We start from the raw sequence: 13655 nt of genomic DNA, 5'->3' as shown, positions 1-13655 counted from the left end.
TTTATTAACACAAGCACACATATACAGTGATTTGGGGGATTATTGGGAGTGTAACTACATGAGAATGAACAGTACAAGAGATATACTGTATATACTCGAGTATAAGCCTAGTTTTTCAGCCCATTTTTGTGCTGAAAAAATCCCCTCGGCTTATACTCGAGTCAGATTCCCTCTGAAAAAAAATGGTGTGGAGTCGCGGCCTCTGGCGGCAGCGACTCCCAACAGCCAGCCGGGAAGGGAAAGGCAAAAGCGCTTTGCCTTTCCCTTCCCGAGGCGGCGGGACTGGGGCCGCTCCGGCGGCAGCGACTCCCAACAGCCCCAGCCGGGAAGGGAAAGGCAAAAGCGCTTTGCCTTTCCCTTCCCGAGGCGGCGGACTGGGGCGCGCCGGCGGTAGTGACTCCTGACTCAGGGGGCCTCCGAGGGAGGGAAAGAGAGTGACTCCTGCCTCCCGCTGTCATCATCATCTTCTTCTTTTGGGTTAGTGAATCAATTAAACCTTTCATGATAGTGAGATCGTTTCCCAAATTAATTATTTTTATTTTTGAAATTTACCAGTAGCTGCTGCATTTCCCACCCTCGGCTTATACTCGAGTCAATAAGTTTTCCCAGTTTTTTTGTGTAAAATTAGGTGCCTTGGCTTATATTCGGGTCGACTTATACTCGAGTATATACGGTAGTTAAATTGTGCTCCATCTCTCCTTGAGTCAGAAGAAAATTACTCTGATGTAATATTTATTTTTCCATGCGGAATCCCCATCTGACCATGGGCATAATGCTGGGGAATGGTACTATCCTTATTTATGGAGCACGGGGCATTTTATAAACAGAGCATGCTGAATTCTTCTTGCTTTGCTTGTTTACCAAAAGTCAAGAGGCAGTGGAAAAACACCCACCAATTATTCTTCTCAACATGGATTAAGGAGAGCTTGTTTTCTACAGCTTACTGTTTTTTTTCTTTCTGTTTTTTGTAAGGATTTGGTGAGTACAGCAGGAATTCAAAACCAAAGCCAGGTACACTTACTTGGAAAGTTGTCCTGCTCAGAAACAAATACCTAGATCGTAATTAGCTTGCAGAGGAGTGGCCTAGTAACTACTGCCAGCTCAGATGCTCTCTACTGAGAATGATTTAGCATGGAAGAAGGAAGGAAGGAAGGAAGCCAGCTTGGTCCCACTCGCTCCAGTTGATTAGTATTAATCGAAGTTGAGAGGAGTGAAGGCAAGCTTAGGAAGACCAGCAGTGACCCTACTCCTCTCTGAAAAGAAGAATGAGTAGTTAGCTATGCTGGGGCCACCTAGGTAAGATATTATTCCAATTTTACTTCCTAAAAACAGCCCTGAGGATCCACCAAGGCCTTCCAGGTTCATTTTATATTTCTGAAAAAGAAAGAATAACATTATGCTTATTGCTAGAAATGCTCGTTGAAGGCCCATGAATATCAGAGAAAAATCACATGCAGTTGTACATATTCAGATAAATCCTCAATCTAGGATAGGGATGTCATCTACAAGATTATAATCAATCAATTATATCCATTTTTTTGGTGACTTTATAAAATTTAATTTGGTATTTTTAAATATTGCTAATTGCTTGGCTAATAAAGGAACGAATTATACTTTCCAACTGCATTCTGCACAAAAATCTATCTTTCTCTTCATTCCCACTGGAGTGTTTTACATAGAATACAATAGCTGACCTTTTCCATAATGCTGCCAGAAAACTGTGTGAATGTAATCCCCATGAGCCAGTCTCAATCCAAGTGTTTGTTTCTGACATGTGCTGCTCTTCTTCAAAATGACTCCTATATCCTATTTATTCGAACTCACGAATTGAGATGCTATATTATTACCTCTATTTACTTTTAGTGAAAAGTGAAAGCAAATGGTAGTAAAACATATCAATTTATACGTCTGCTTGGAGATACTGTTCTGTGGAAACTGATTATTTAAATACCTAGAGCATTCCCACGTATTGCCCTCTGGACACATTGGACTACAATTCTCATCATTCTTAGGCAACTTTTCCAACATTTGGTAAGATTATTTAAACTATCAAGAAGGCTTCAAGTTATAGAAGGATGGTGGGGGAGTGGGGTGAGGGAGAAAACTGCTCATGTAGCAAAATCAGTTCCACTATCCAACATAGTGTGAAGCTTTGGGTAGCTTTAATAATAACTTTATTTATCTTACTCATTTAAAACAGATATCTTTAAATCCAGAGGGCACTGTAAGCAATGCAGGTTTAATATAAGGTAACTGCATACAAAAAAGTGAAGTAAAGAAACAAAAAAAAAATGATGCTCAGAAATATGATGTGCTCAAAGCAGAATAATGAAGTTACCCAATCATGAGAAGACATGCTTCAACTTATACCCAAGACTGTCTCTTCTCCTTTGATAGCTATCAGGAGACGCGATGGAACATATTCTGTCAATTGGTTGCTATTTAGCTTGAAGGCTCAGTTAGAGGTATGGATGCTTTCTTTTGAAGCTCCCTGTGACCAGGAAGACACATAACTTCAGATCTTTCCTTCCCAACCCTCACATTCTTCAGGTTGGGTCCTGTTTTCCATCCCTTCTCTTACCCAGTTTTTTCTTTTTCTAAGGGCCTTTTCCTGGAGGCTGTAGGATGACCTCTCTGATGATGATTGGGACTGTTTCCCCCCCCGTCCTGTGAGCTTCTCAAAGGTGGTGAGGAATCCCAGTCAAAAAAAGATTGCAATAGCTGTAAAAAGAAAAAAAAACACAGAGAAAACTCCAAAAATACCAGATGAGTAAAAAAAGATGTCATTAAGTGCCAATATTGTTGTAACAGTAGTTTTTTTTCTTAATGATTGAGTTTTAATTTGCAGGGCTAGTTGTTCAGCTGGGAGACATCACAGGAACAATCATACAGTACTGTCCTACTTTAAGTGTGAACTGCCCAGTTCCATTAAGAGGTGTCAAAGGCATATAGTTTAAAAAGTCACGATAGTTACTCCAATAAATTCTTGTTTATATATTTATTTATCAAGCAGGTTGCACATAAAAATAGGCAGAGCTTCAACTGCACTGTCACAGTCTCCATCCTAACCTTTTGGACTAAACCATGCAAATCTCCCATTTTTCCTCCCTGATATCTCTGAGAGAACAGAATTATCTCCAAGTGATCCAACTCTTTTATTATTTGTAGAGCAGATTCACCCTTGTGGAACATTGAGGCATAAGCTATACTGCAATTTAAGATATTTGCTGTATAACCGTACTACCAAAAGAGTTGCTATTGTTGATTTAAGTATACAGCAGCTCATGTCTTCTAGTAAGTATTTTGTTTCTAGAATATGGCAAAGAGTTCATGGTCCTATTAGAGCTTTGGTTTTCTTACCTTTGCTGTTTCTAAACTTTTGTTGCAAATCATCTAGTAATTCAGGGAAGAGACACCCATATTTTTGAAATACATAGCATTCACTCGTGCATCCTCCTTGCTCCAAGTTATCCATGCATCCTCCTTGCTGAATTCTAAGATGGTGCCATTTTTTGCATCAAAATATCATTTGCATTAGTTTTTATACAAGGGTAGCTGTTCAAATTATGTCTTGAATGGCACAACTTTAATGACTGAACAGTGAAACCAAACACTCACTTTCTTTCCCCCTACCTATGCCCAAAATTATTCATTAGTATATGATAAAAATTACTTAGAAGATGACAGAACTGTGGGGAGATTCCTAGCTAGGCAGAAAAAGGGCCAACTCTATATTAGTAACTTCCTTCCTGTCATGGATAGTACTCCCTCCTGTATATAGAGCTTTGTTGAAAGAATATATCAGGTGATTCCACTATGGTGGAGGACAAAGGAAGGAAAAGACTGCAAAGAGTCATTTTGTACACACTCAGAGGCAAAGAGGAAGTGTTAATAGCTTTGAACTGTTAATGTGCCTCCGTTAACTGTTAACAGTGAAGCAAATGTATGTGAGAATTCCCTGTGTGTGGGAATTCCTAAAGTTCTGAAAATTCCTGGAGAAGTTAGTTCTACAGGCTCTTCTCATAGCCAGTTTTACCCAGCTGGATGTTTTGTAATTAGAGGCAGGATATTTGCAACTGAAGCAGAATAACATAGTTCATTGCTTTCTTTATCCATTTTTGTGATTGTGCCTCTAGAAGTACAACCGTGGTAACAGAGATGTCTACGATATCTGTCAGGGACATCCTAGCTTAAAGGAAGCAGGTAGGCAGAATATACATGGAACTTCTTTCCATAAATGAAGCATTGTGTTGGTTACATTGTTTTTGGGGAAAAATGGCATCCGGTGAACTGATTGGAGCTTACATGAGATGTAGGATGAGTAAGGCCATAATGAAAACTCAAACATTTGTGTATTTTTGGCAGGACCCTGTAATAAAATATATTATTGTATATCGAAATTTATTCTAGCCTACACTGGATCTAGTGCTCCAGTTCAAAATATAGGATAAGATTATAAACTGGCAACTGTTTCATTCCTGGATTCAAAATTCTGATTGTTGTTCATGGGCATGAATTCATAAAGTAACTGATTCTATCTCAAAGATACAGAGCTTCTGAGTTCTTCTGGGATCACTTTTGATAAAAGTCATAACTCCAAACTAGGAATGGAGCAGATCATGGTTAGTATTACTATTATCACTAAAGTGGAAAGTAGCATAGGAAAGATTACATTCATTTTTGGAGCTGTTGTCGCGGGGCCATCTGCATTGACCCTTGGCTAATTTGAATAAAAAGCAAGTAAGTTACAAGGCATTGCTCATGGTTGAAGGCAATAGTCCTTGTGGAATGCAAATATTCAGCGCATCAGCATACTCATCTTGTGAAAAGTGTCCTCAGGCCTAACATATTTCACAGTGGACGTATGTTGCTAATGTTTGAGCTCTATTTACTTATTCCCAGATTATCAAGATGTAGATCTAGAAGAAGAGATGTGAACTGTAATAAGAAGACTGAAGACTGTGAGAGTCTGGCAATATGAGACTTTATGTCTGGCATTGCTTGAGAAGAAGGAAGTTTGACTTCCTCTCTTAAACACAAGAAAACATATGTGTACAACTAAAGAAAATGTTTGTTATTTGCATGTCCTTTTCCCGTTCTTAAAGCTGATGTATGGTAAATATTTTAAAACATGGATAATACAGGAATCAGTTTAAGAACATTTGGAAAAAAGGAAGACGAAAAGTTCCATGCCCCTTAACTGATCTTTGTCAATTCATCTAAAAATATATTCCTCACTTTTCTGAAAAGTGAACAATGTGAAGGTATGGCAAGCCTAAGTTTTCTATGTCCTTTTCTATCTTGTGTGATATTCTGGGATACAGGATAGAAACAACTTCTATAGTTTTCATAATGTCTCAAGTAGAAGTTAGTAGTTAATTCTTTTGTGGGGTCCATGGTGGTCTCTGAGTTTGGTGGTTTTCTTGTAGATGTTTCATTACCAGGTTAGGTAACATCATCAGTGTTTATTACCTGGTTTATTAATGAAACATCTGCATGAAAATAACCAAGCTCTGAGAAAGCACCAAGGACCCTACAGTTCAAACCTGAGATACAAATATTCTATCAGTTTTGTGTCTGGGTTTCCTTGTGGAAAAGGAATTTGGTTCCCTATAACTTTCAGGTGCAGGTATGCAGATGAGTTTTCTCTGCCACTCTAATGGCAGAAAGTGAAGAGGAACTAAAGAGCCTCTTGATGCAGGTGAAGCAGGAGAGTGCAAAAGTTGGCTTGAAACTCAACATTAAGAAAACTAAGATCATGGCGTCTGGCTCCCTCTATTCCTGGCAAATAGATGGGGAAGAAATGGAGGTAGTGACATATTTTGTTTTCCTGGGGTCCAAGATCACCACAGATGGGGACTGCAGCCAAGAAATTAAAAGTTGCTTGTTCCTGGGGAGAAACGCTATGGCAAATCTAGACAGCATACTAAAAAGCAGAGGCATCACCCTGACAACAAAAGTGCATATAGTCAAGGCTATGGTTTTCCCAGTTGCAATATACGGCTGTGAAAGTTGGACCATAAGAAAGGCTGAGCGCCAAAGAATTGAGGCCTTTGAACTATGGTTCTGGAGAAGGCTCCTGCGAGTCCCTTGGACTGTAAGGCAATCAAACCATTCACTCCTAGAGGAGATCAACCCTGACTTCTCTTTAGAAGGACAGATTCTGAAGATGAAACAAATACTTTGGCCACCTAATGAGACAGAAGGACTCACTGGAGAAGAGCCTAATGCTGGGAACAATTGAGGGCAAAAGAAGAAGGGGACAACAGAGAATGAGGTGGCTGGATAGAGTCACTGAAGCAGTCAATGTGAGCTTAAATGGACTCTGGGGGATGGTAGAGGACTGGAAGGCCTGAAGGAATGTTGTCCATGGGGTCCTGATGGGTCAGACACGACTTTGTGACTAACAACAACAACAAACTTTCAGGGAAGTATACACTAATGAACAAGTAACTATATACTTTGCTTCCTAGGGAGTTGTTCAATGAAAGTCTGAGATGCCTCATGTGGCTAGGAAGACCTCAAACTACTACCATTTAATTGGCAAGATCCCAGTCTCTTCCAGCAGAGCTTTTCCAGAGAACAGCAGAATATGCTCGTTCTGAATCAGTTATGGTATCTTGACTGCATATCTTGAACAATCATAAAATGTAATGTTGTGTAATAGTAAAAATTATTGATTCAAAGCTAGAGCCCTTAGAGGTTATCATAGCATGTTCTTAAGAATAGGTCAAGCTAGTTAGTGCATGGAAATACAAGCAACAAGTATGGGTGTCTGCCTTTCTTTGTTAATTACATTGTAAAATTTAGATCAAAGGTGGGCAAAGAAACTATTCTGAGGCTGAAAGATTGAAAGAAACTGGATACGATGATTGCTCTTGGTAACTATTAATATGAGATAGAATAGGACCAGGTAAATTCTTTGGTAAAAGAATTTCTGAATAATTCTCACGACCACAGAAAGTATACATCTTAACTACCAATATCTTCTTTTTCAGTGTACAAACATCTCTTCAGTGATCTGCAGCCTTCCCTTATATCCCACCTTTCAATTAAATCTCGGAGAAAAAGGTAAGGGAGAACTCCTTCTATTGGATTATTCTAGTAGGGACAACCCCATGTGTTCTGCCTTTGAGAAATTATTGGACATCCTCAGAGAAAGTATTTAACCAGTTTCTTGGCTCACACAATTGCAAGAGATTTTAGAAATCCTAACTGAAAATACCACTAGCTTCCAAATTTTAATGTGCTGTAACTTCTTTTATTCAATAACAAACAGAGCTCTCTCATATCAATGTTACAGGTTATTTCCTTTTTACAACAAACAGAACTTAACATGGTTTAACTATAACTTTCCCTACTGTTGGAGTAATTACGATTTTATATTCTTCTGCTTCCTCCTTGCTTCATTTCTGTTCTCTGGTATGATATCGGGTATAGGCCCAAACTTATTCCAAACCAAGCCTATAAATTTCTCATTCTAATAAAAGGAAGGACTTTAAGTGTAGTGTGTGGGCCTTTCTAACTGTTGGGTCAATGCTGGGCAAAGTACACATTTATTGAACCAAACTTGTGTAATAAACACAGCTCTCGAGACCTTTGCCCTATGGCTTCCTAACAGAATTTATGTTTTGTTTGCATTTGGGGGTGGAGGGCATGTGGAAAAGGTAAGGATTGCTGTTTCAGAGTCTTTATATTATACTACAAATGCTATGAAGGTAATCTCAACGTAATCTAAGTAAACCCTTTAAGAAAGAGCTGCTTGCCTAACACAGAGAAAATTTGCAGGAAAAATGTCAGTCCAGCCTCATGAGAATCTTACACAATAGTTATAGCAAACAAGCAAGTAGAATCTTAGATGGATATATTGCCATGTATAAAATTCTGATTTCTGAATTTAAAGCCTTGGTCACGGATTACATCAATTTTGATTAGAGTTTCCTTGAGAGTAGCAACAAACCCATGGTTAAAAAAACATTCCACCAATATTTCTGAAAATGGGTTGAGACTAAGTGGTTCCCAGCTGATAATCTGTATTTAAATTTAATAGAATCATGTGGTTGAAAGGGACCTTAGTGGTCTTCTTCTCCAATCCATGCCCAGGATAGGAATCTTGTGCTGTCCAATATGTTCTTGAGAACCGCAAGTAATAGATCATCCTTGACTTGAGGAGAAAGCTGTTCTACTGTTTAACAGCTCTTACAGCAGAAAAATTCCTCCTTATGTCAAGTTTGGACTTCTCTCTGTTAAGATTCCACCTATTAGTTCTTGTCTTATCCTTAGTGCTCTGGAGAATAAATCTTCACCATCTGACTGTGATGTCCCTTCACGTATTGAAAGATCCTACTGTATCTCCCTGTAGCCTTCTCTTATTAAAGTTCCTTTAACCATGCTTTGTAGGAATTAATCTCCAAGCCATTTATCATCCTTGTTACTCTTCTCTGCACTCTTCCCAGTTGCTCAGCTCCTCTTGGTATTATGCCAACAAGGACTGGACATAATATTCCAGGTGCAGCATTGAGCAATCCTATCACTTTCCATGATCTTACAGCAACACCTTTGTTGATACACCCCAACAAACTACATTAGCTCTTTTGACACTGCAGCACATTGCTAGCTAATGTTTCATCTGTGATCTACCAAAACTCCCAGATCATTTTTTTTCAAGTATTACAGCTGAGCCAGATACTATTTACCTTGAACTGCACAGCTGTTTTTCCCTGCTTAAAGGCAGTATATTACAATTTACACCATTAAACAAAACTTTGCTGGATAGGGCCCAATGTTCAAGTCTGTGAAGATATTTCTGAATCTTGAGCATGTCTTCTAGGGTGTTAGCAACTTTGTGTCATTCATGGGTTTTATGAGCATCACTTCTATTCCTTCATCTAAGTTATTTATGAAGATGTTGAAGAGCACTAGGGTCCAGAAAGTTATCTTGAGGTATCCCATTTCATTCATCACTACGTGTGAGCATAAGACTCATTAAAGACCACATGTTGGCTACAGTTGTTGAGCCAATTAAGAATCTATTTAGCAGTGTAGCCTTCCATGTCACATTTCATTTTATCACAAAGGATGCTATGGTAAACTTTATGAAATGCCCTGTTAAAGTCCAAATACAGTATCATTGCAGCATTCCCTTCATTGACTAATCAAATCACATTGTCTAATAAATTAAAGCATTAAGATATCTCTGACATGATCTGCTTTCAACAAATCTATGCTGGCTTCTGGTAACAACACTGTTACTTTATAAATGCTCATCAGCTTACTACTTGATAATCTTTTCTAGGATTTTTCAAAGTTTTGATTAAGATGATTGGTCTATAGTTTCCTGAGTCAATTCGCTCCCCCTTTTTTTAAAATGGAATAATATGCACTGTTATCCAATTTATTGCCACTTCCTCTGTGCTCCAGGATTTCTCAAAGATTTCGGTCAGTGGCTCAGAGATGACATCTACTAGGTCCTTTAATACTTTGGTATGTAGTCCTAGATGTTGAGGAGATTTGGTCTAGTACACAAAATATTACAATCTAATCCTTTTTGTTCCAGTTTCAAAAATCATGTGGTTTAATTCCTCATTCTTCTAAAACTCTATTAAAAATAATGAAACAACATTTCCTGTGGGATTCTACTTGTTTCTTCTGTCTAACCAGAAACTATGTTTTAACAGACTATTTAGGTCTGATAAAACTATCGTTCATAGTGACTATAATTTGCAATGACATCATAAATTAATTGCAATCCTGAGGCAAGACACAATTCTCCACACCATTTCATGGATGCAGGATGTCGTCCAGGTGTGCAGTTTGACTTTGGACTGCAATTATCCTATATCATGTTTCCCTGGAATTATAATCATTAGATTTGCAAATGGCTGCTTTTAATTCACACAAATCTAAATTGGTTTAATACAGAAACTAAGCTCAGATCTTCTGGTTAATCACAATGTAGTTCTGTTTAATCTTAATAGTTAAAAATGCCTAATCAATTTAAAATAACTGTTCTGTAACATGTGCAAGACTCTTATATATAATTGCCCCTAAAAACATATTAATTTAAAAGTTGTGAATAGAATCATTTGATACATATTTCTCTGTGTAACTTTCAGCAAGGGATGGCCTGTAAACCAAAGCATTTTGAGCATCTTAATCCATGTTTGAAAAATGCTCTGGGAAGAAGATGAGAAACATAAATACTTTCAGCTGTTGTGATAAGTTGCAATCTATCACTTCTCCCTACTCTGCTCTTGTTAAACATAAAGGGAAGGAAAACGGAATGAAGGAAGGAAACAATGCTATCACTGTTCCCTTTCATTTCATTTTCCTCCCTTTTATATTCTTCTTTCCTTCATTCATTGGAAATGAAAGTGAAAATCCCACAAAGAAAAATTACATTTCCTTTTACTAAAGTTACAATGGAGACAAGAAGTGAGAAAACTCATGTTAGAAAACTGTATCTGCCTACGTTCCTTTTGTTTTCGTGTCTTCAGATTTTTATGACCTTTGGTCTGCTAAGAGATATTCCAGAAAGAAAGGACTTTACACCCATATGTGAACTTTTGTTTTTAAGTTGGAATTCCACAAATGAGGCAAGATTCCACCCACCCAACCACTGTTTTAGCAAAAGCACTTAGCTTATTGCTCTTTCCTCCCTGCAGTCCAATGTAGTAACATCATCGCCACTCTCCATCTTCCAAATGAGTCTACATCACAGCCTTTCCCAGGCTGGTGTCCCTGAAAAGTCCTGCATCACCAGTCAGTCTGTAGAGAGTCTGGTTGGAAATGAGCTTTGCTGTCCAACAGCTCTGGAAACCACCCACTTGGATAAGGCTGCAGGAAGGGCTGTTCTGAACTTTGCTCCTAGAGACATGTCTTCAGTTATAACCATCTGTTTCTTCCTTTTCTCCTCCTGCAGTTTCAATGCATGCATAAAAATGAACTTGCAATAAAGTCTATCATCAGAACTGAACAGAATAACAGAGTTGTAAGGGACATTGGTGGTCTTCTAGTCCAACTCCTTGCTCAGGCTGGAAGTTTTATATCATGTAAGACAAAAGTTTGTCCAAGTTGTTTTTAAAAATGTTCACTGTTGAAGCACTCACAACTTCTGGAGGCAAGTTATTCCACTGATCAATTATTCTAACTGTCATAAAATTGTCATATGGTAATAGAGTTCTGACATTTCAAAGATGACTCATGATAAATTGCCCAGTACATGCATCTTTGCATGATTACAGGTCAGCAAAATCTCCATTGAATGTGAGAACCAATTACTCTGCCAAGCACCATGTCTTTTAAGGTGCTGAACAATTCTATCTGTGTTTGAACTATTTTACTTTCCATACAATCAGCAAAAATGTGCCAAGGACAAATTATTCCATGACATCAGACTCGTTTATCACACTGCTACTCCCTCTTAGTATATATATTTGCCCTTTGATACAGGTCAAAAAGAGTTTCTGTTAAAGAATACAAAGAATCAACTTGCCACTATGCTTGTCCTAAATTGAAATATTCAGACTCGTTGTATGAACTTGCAATAAAGCAAGTTGATGAAGGCGCTGATTAACACAGCCATAAGATCCTCATACGGCATGGATTGTTATGGACTGGGTGGGTGGAGTGGAGTGGGGAAATCAGGTTGTCTTCTCAATGTATTTCATCTCCCCACAAATATTTAAGCCTTATAGGTTTAATGACTTACTTACAATGCGCCACCCATGCAAACTTTTTTCTTCACTGTCTGCGTATGTGATAAATTATTTAATCTACAGCCTTCCTCAACGTGGCACTTTCTAGCTGAATTGAACTTCAACTCCCAGATTTTCCTAGCTGGCATATCTAGAAGGGATCAGATTGGAAAAAACTGGTCTGTCCTTCAATTGCCTTTTGGCTTCTATTCGTTTTAATAGCACCAATTACTTACTTGATAAAGGGGAGATTTATATTTAGCTGTAAATGCTTTTTTGTTGGTCTGTACCCGAAACAATTTAACAGTGCTCTGTGCCCACATATAGTACTGGTATCAATATTTTGGCAAATAATATCTGCATCTTCAGAAAATAAGGTCTTTGAGAACATGAACTGGGGACTGGATTAGCTCAAGGGCTCGACAAACCTTGTAGATTCCATCAGCCCCAGCTAGTATGGCCAGTGGTTAAACATGCTGGCAGCTGCATTGTACCATCTGGTAGCCACAGGTCCTTACTTCTTGGTAGGTGAACCTTTCTCCACCTTTTTTCCAGAGAAAAGGCTGGTGTCTACATGATGGAGTGTGCTCAGGAGCAGAGCCGGCATAATTCAGGACATAGTTTGGATAACACTCTAATGAGTTAGTCAAGAGGGAGCAACAGGAGAGGCAACAAATGAGATCAGGATGTTTTCAGAGTTATTGATAAAGTTTGGCAAACTGGCAATTGATTAGTTGCAATTATTATTTTAGAGATTGGAAGAATATGCAAGGAATAAAAGGTAAAATGGTGATGGACCAAGTTTATGTAATTCTCCTTCTAAGGAGGAAGGAAGGATGTTTTAATAAAAGACCAGAACCTGGAAGGAGAAAGAAGAATCTTTTGTTTTCCTTTCTGATTTGAAAGGAAAATTTAAAAAAAGAGTCGTCTCTTCCCCCCACTTCCCAAATAGCTCAGTTCCACTGGAAACTTCTGGGTAGCAGCATATAGGAAAAAAGGTGGCAATCGGTCTGTATTTTGTATAATGAGATTACCTCTGAAATTACTTTTAAGTCCAAGGGAAGAAGCAAAAAAAGGGGGCCAAACCTAGGAGGTTAAGAAGCCAGACAGCTATTCCATCAGGACCGCCCTCCTGAAGAGGGTAGATGTACCACTCCTCTAACGATAGATGGCTGTTTTACACATAAAGCCTATTTTCATACTATTTTGCAGAAGCTGAATATCAATCCCATATCTAATTTCAATGTATTTCATGCTCATTTACCCAGCCAACCTTTATAGGCAAAATTGAGGTTTCTAATTTAGACATATAAGAACGAACCCCAACACGTAGCCCAGTAACAGAAAGTGGCAGTAGATTCTATTTGGTTCATATTGCCTTTAATGTTAAAAGCCAAATCACTGCAAAGTAACCATCAGACGACAAAAGGTAAGTTCTGCTGAAATCAAGGCAGGTTCATAGGACTTAACAAGTGCTTTTCACTAGTGATCACTATGGATTGAATCCACAGGACTTTCTTTAGAAATATATCTATCTCAATTTGATAAAGCGGGGAGGTTGACACTAAGAAAACAGATTGTGAGACAGGTTTGGCAACTTGAAACCATAAAGCCCTTCAACTCTATCCCTGGGATCCACAATATTACACTTTCTGAAAGCTATAGGGACATTTGTTCACCATTGTGAGATGAGAAGTGCAATATAGGCTATCAAGTAAGCTTAATATACTTGGAAAATAAACAAACCTCCCCCTAAGCCAAGAAAAGAACAGAATGTCTTCACTTTGTTGGCCTGCCTATGTAAGCCTGCCACCTTCCCCAGTTAAAGTTTGCTCAACTTATCATGGAACATTTTCATTTGAATAAGTTGTAATGTTCATCGGCAATGAATATTTCTATTAAAATGGAAAGCAAGAAACAGAAAGGGCAATGGAGAAATAAAGTATTAGGAATGGTGTA

The sequence above is a fragment of the Notechis scutatus genome, chromosome 3, assembly GCF_049901735.1.
Source record: "Notechis scutatus isolate UNSWTSFEM ecotype Mainland chromosome 3, rNotScu1.2, whole genome shotgun sequence".
Taxonomy (NCBI): domain Eukaryota; kingdom Metazoa; phylum Chordata; class Lepidosauria; order Squamata; family Elapidae; genus Notechis; species Notechis scutatus.
The sequence above is the reverse complement of the archived record's forward strand: the minus strand, read 5'-3'. Positions refer to the sequence as shown.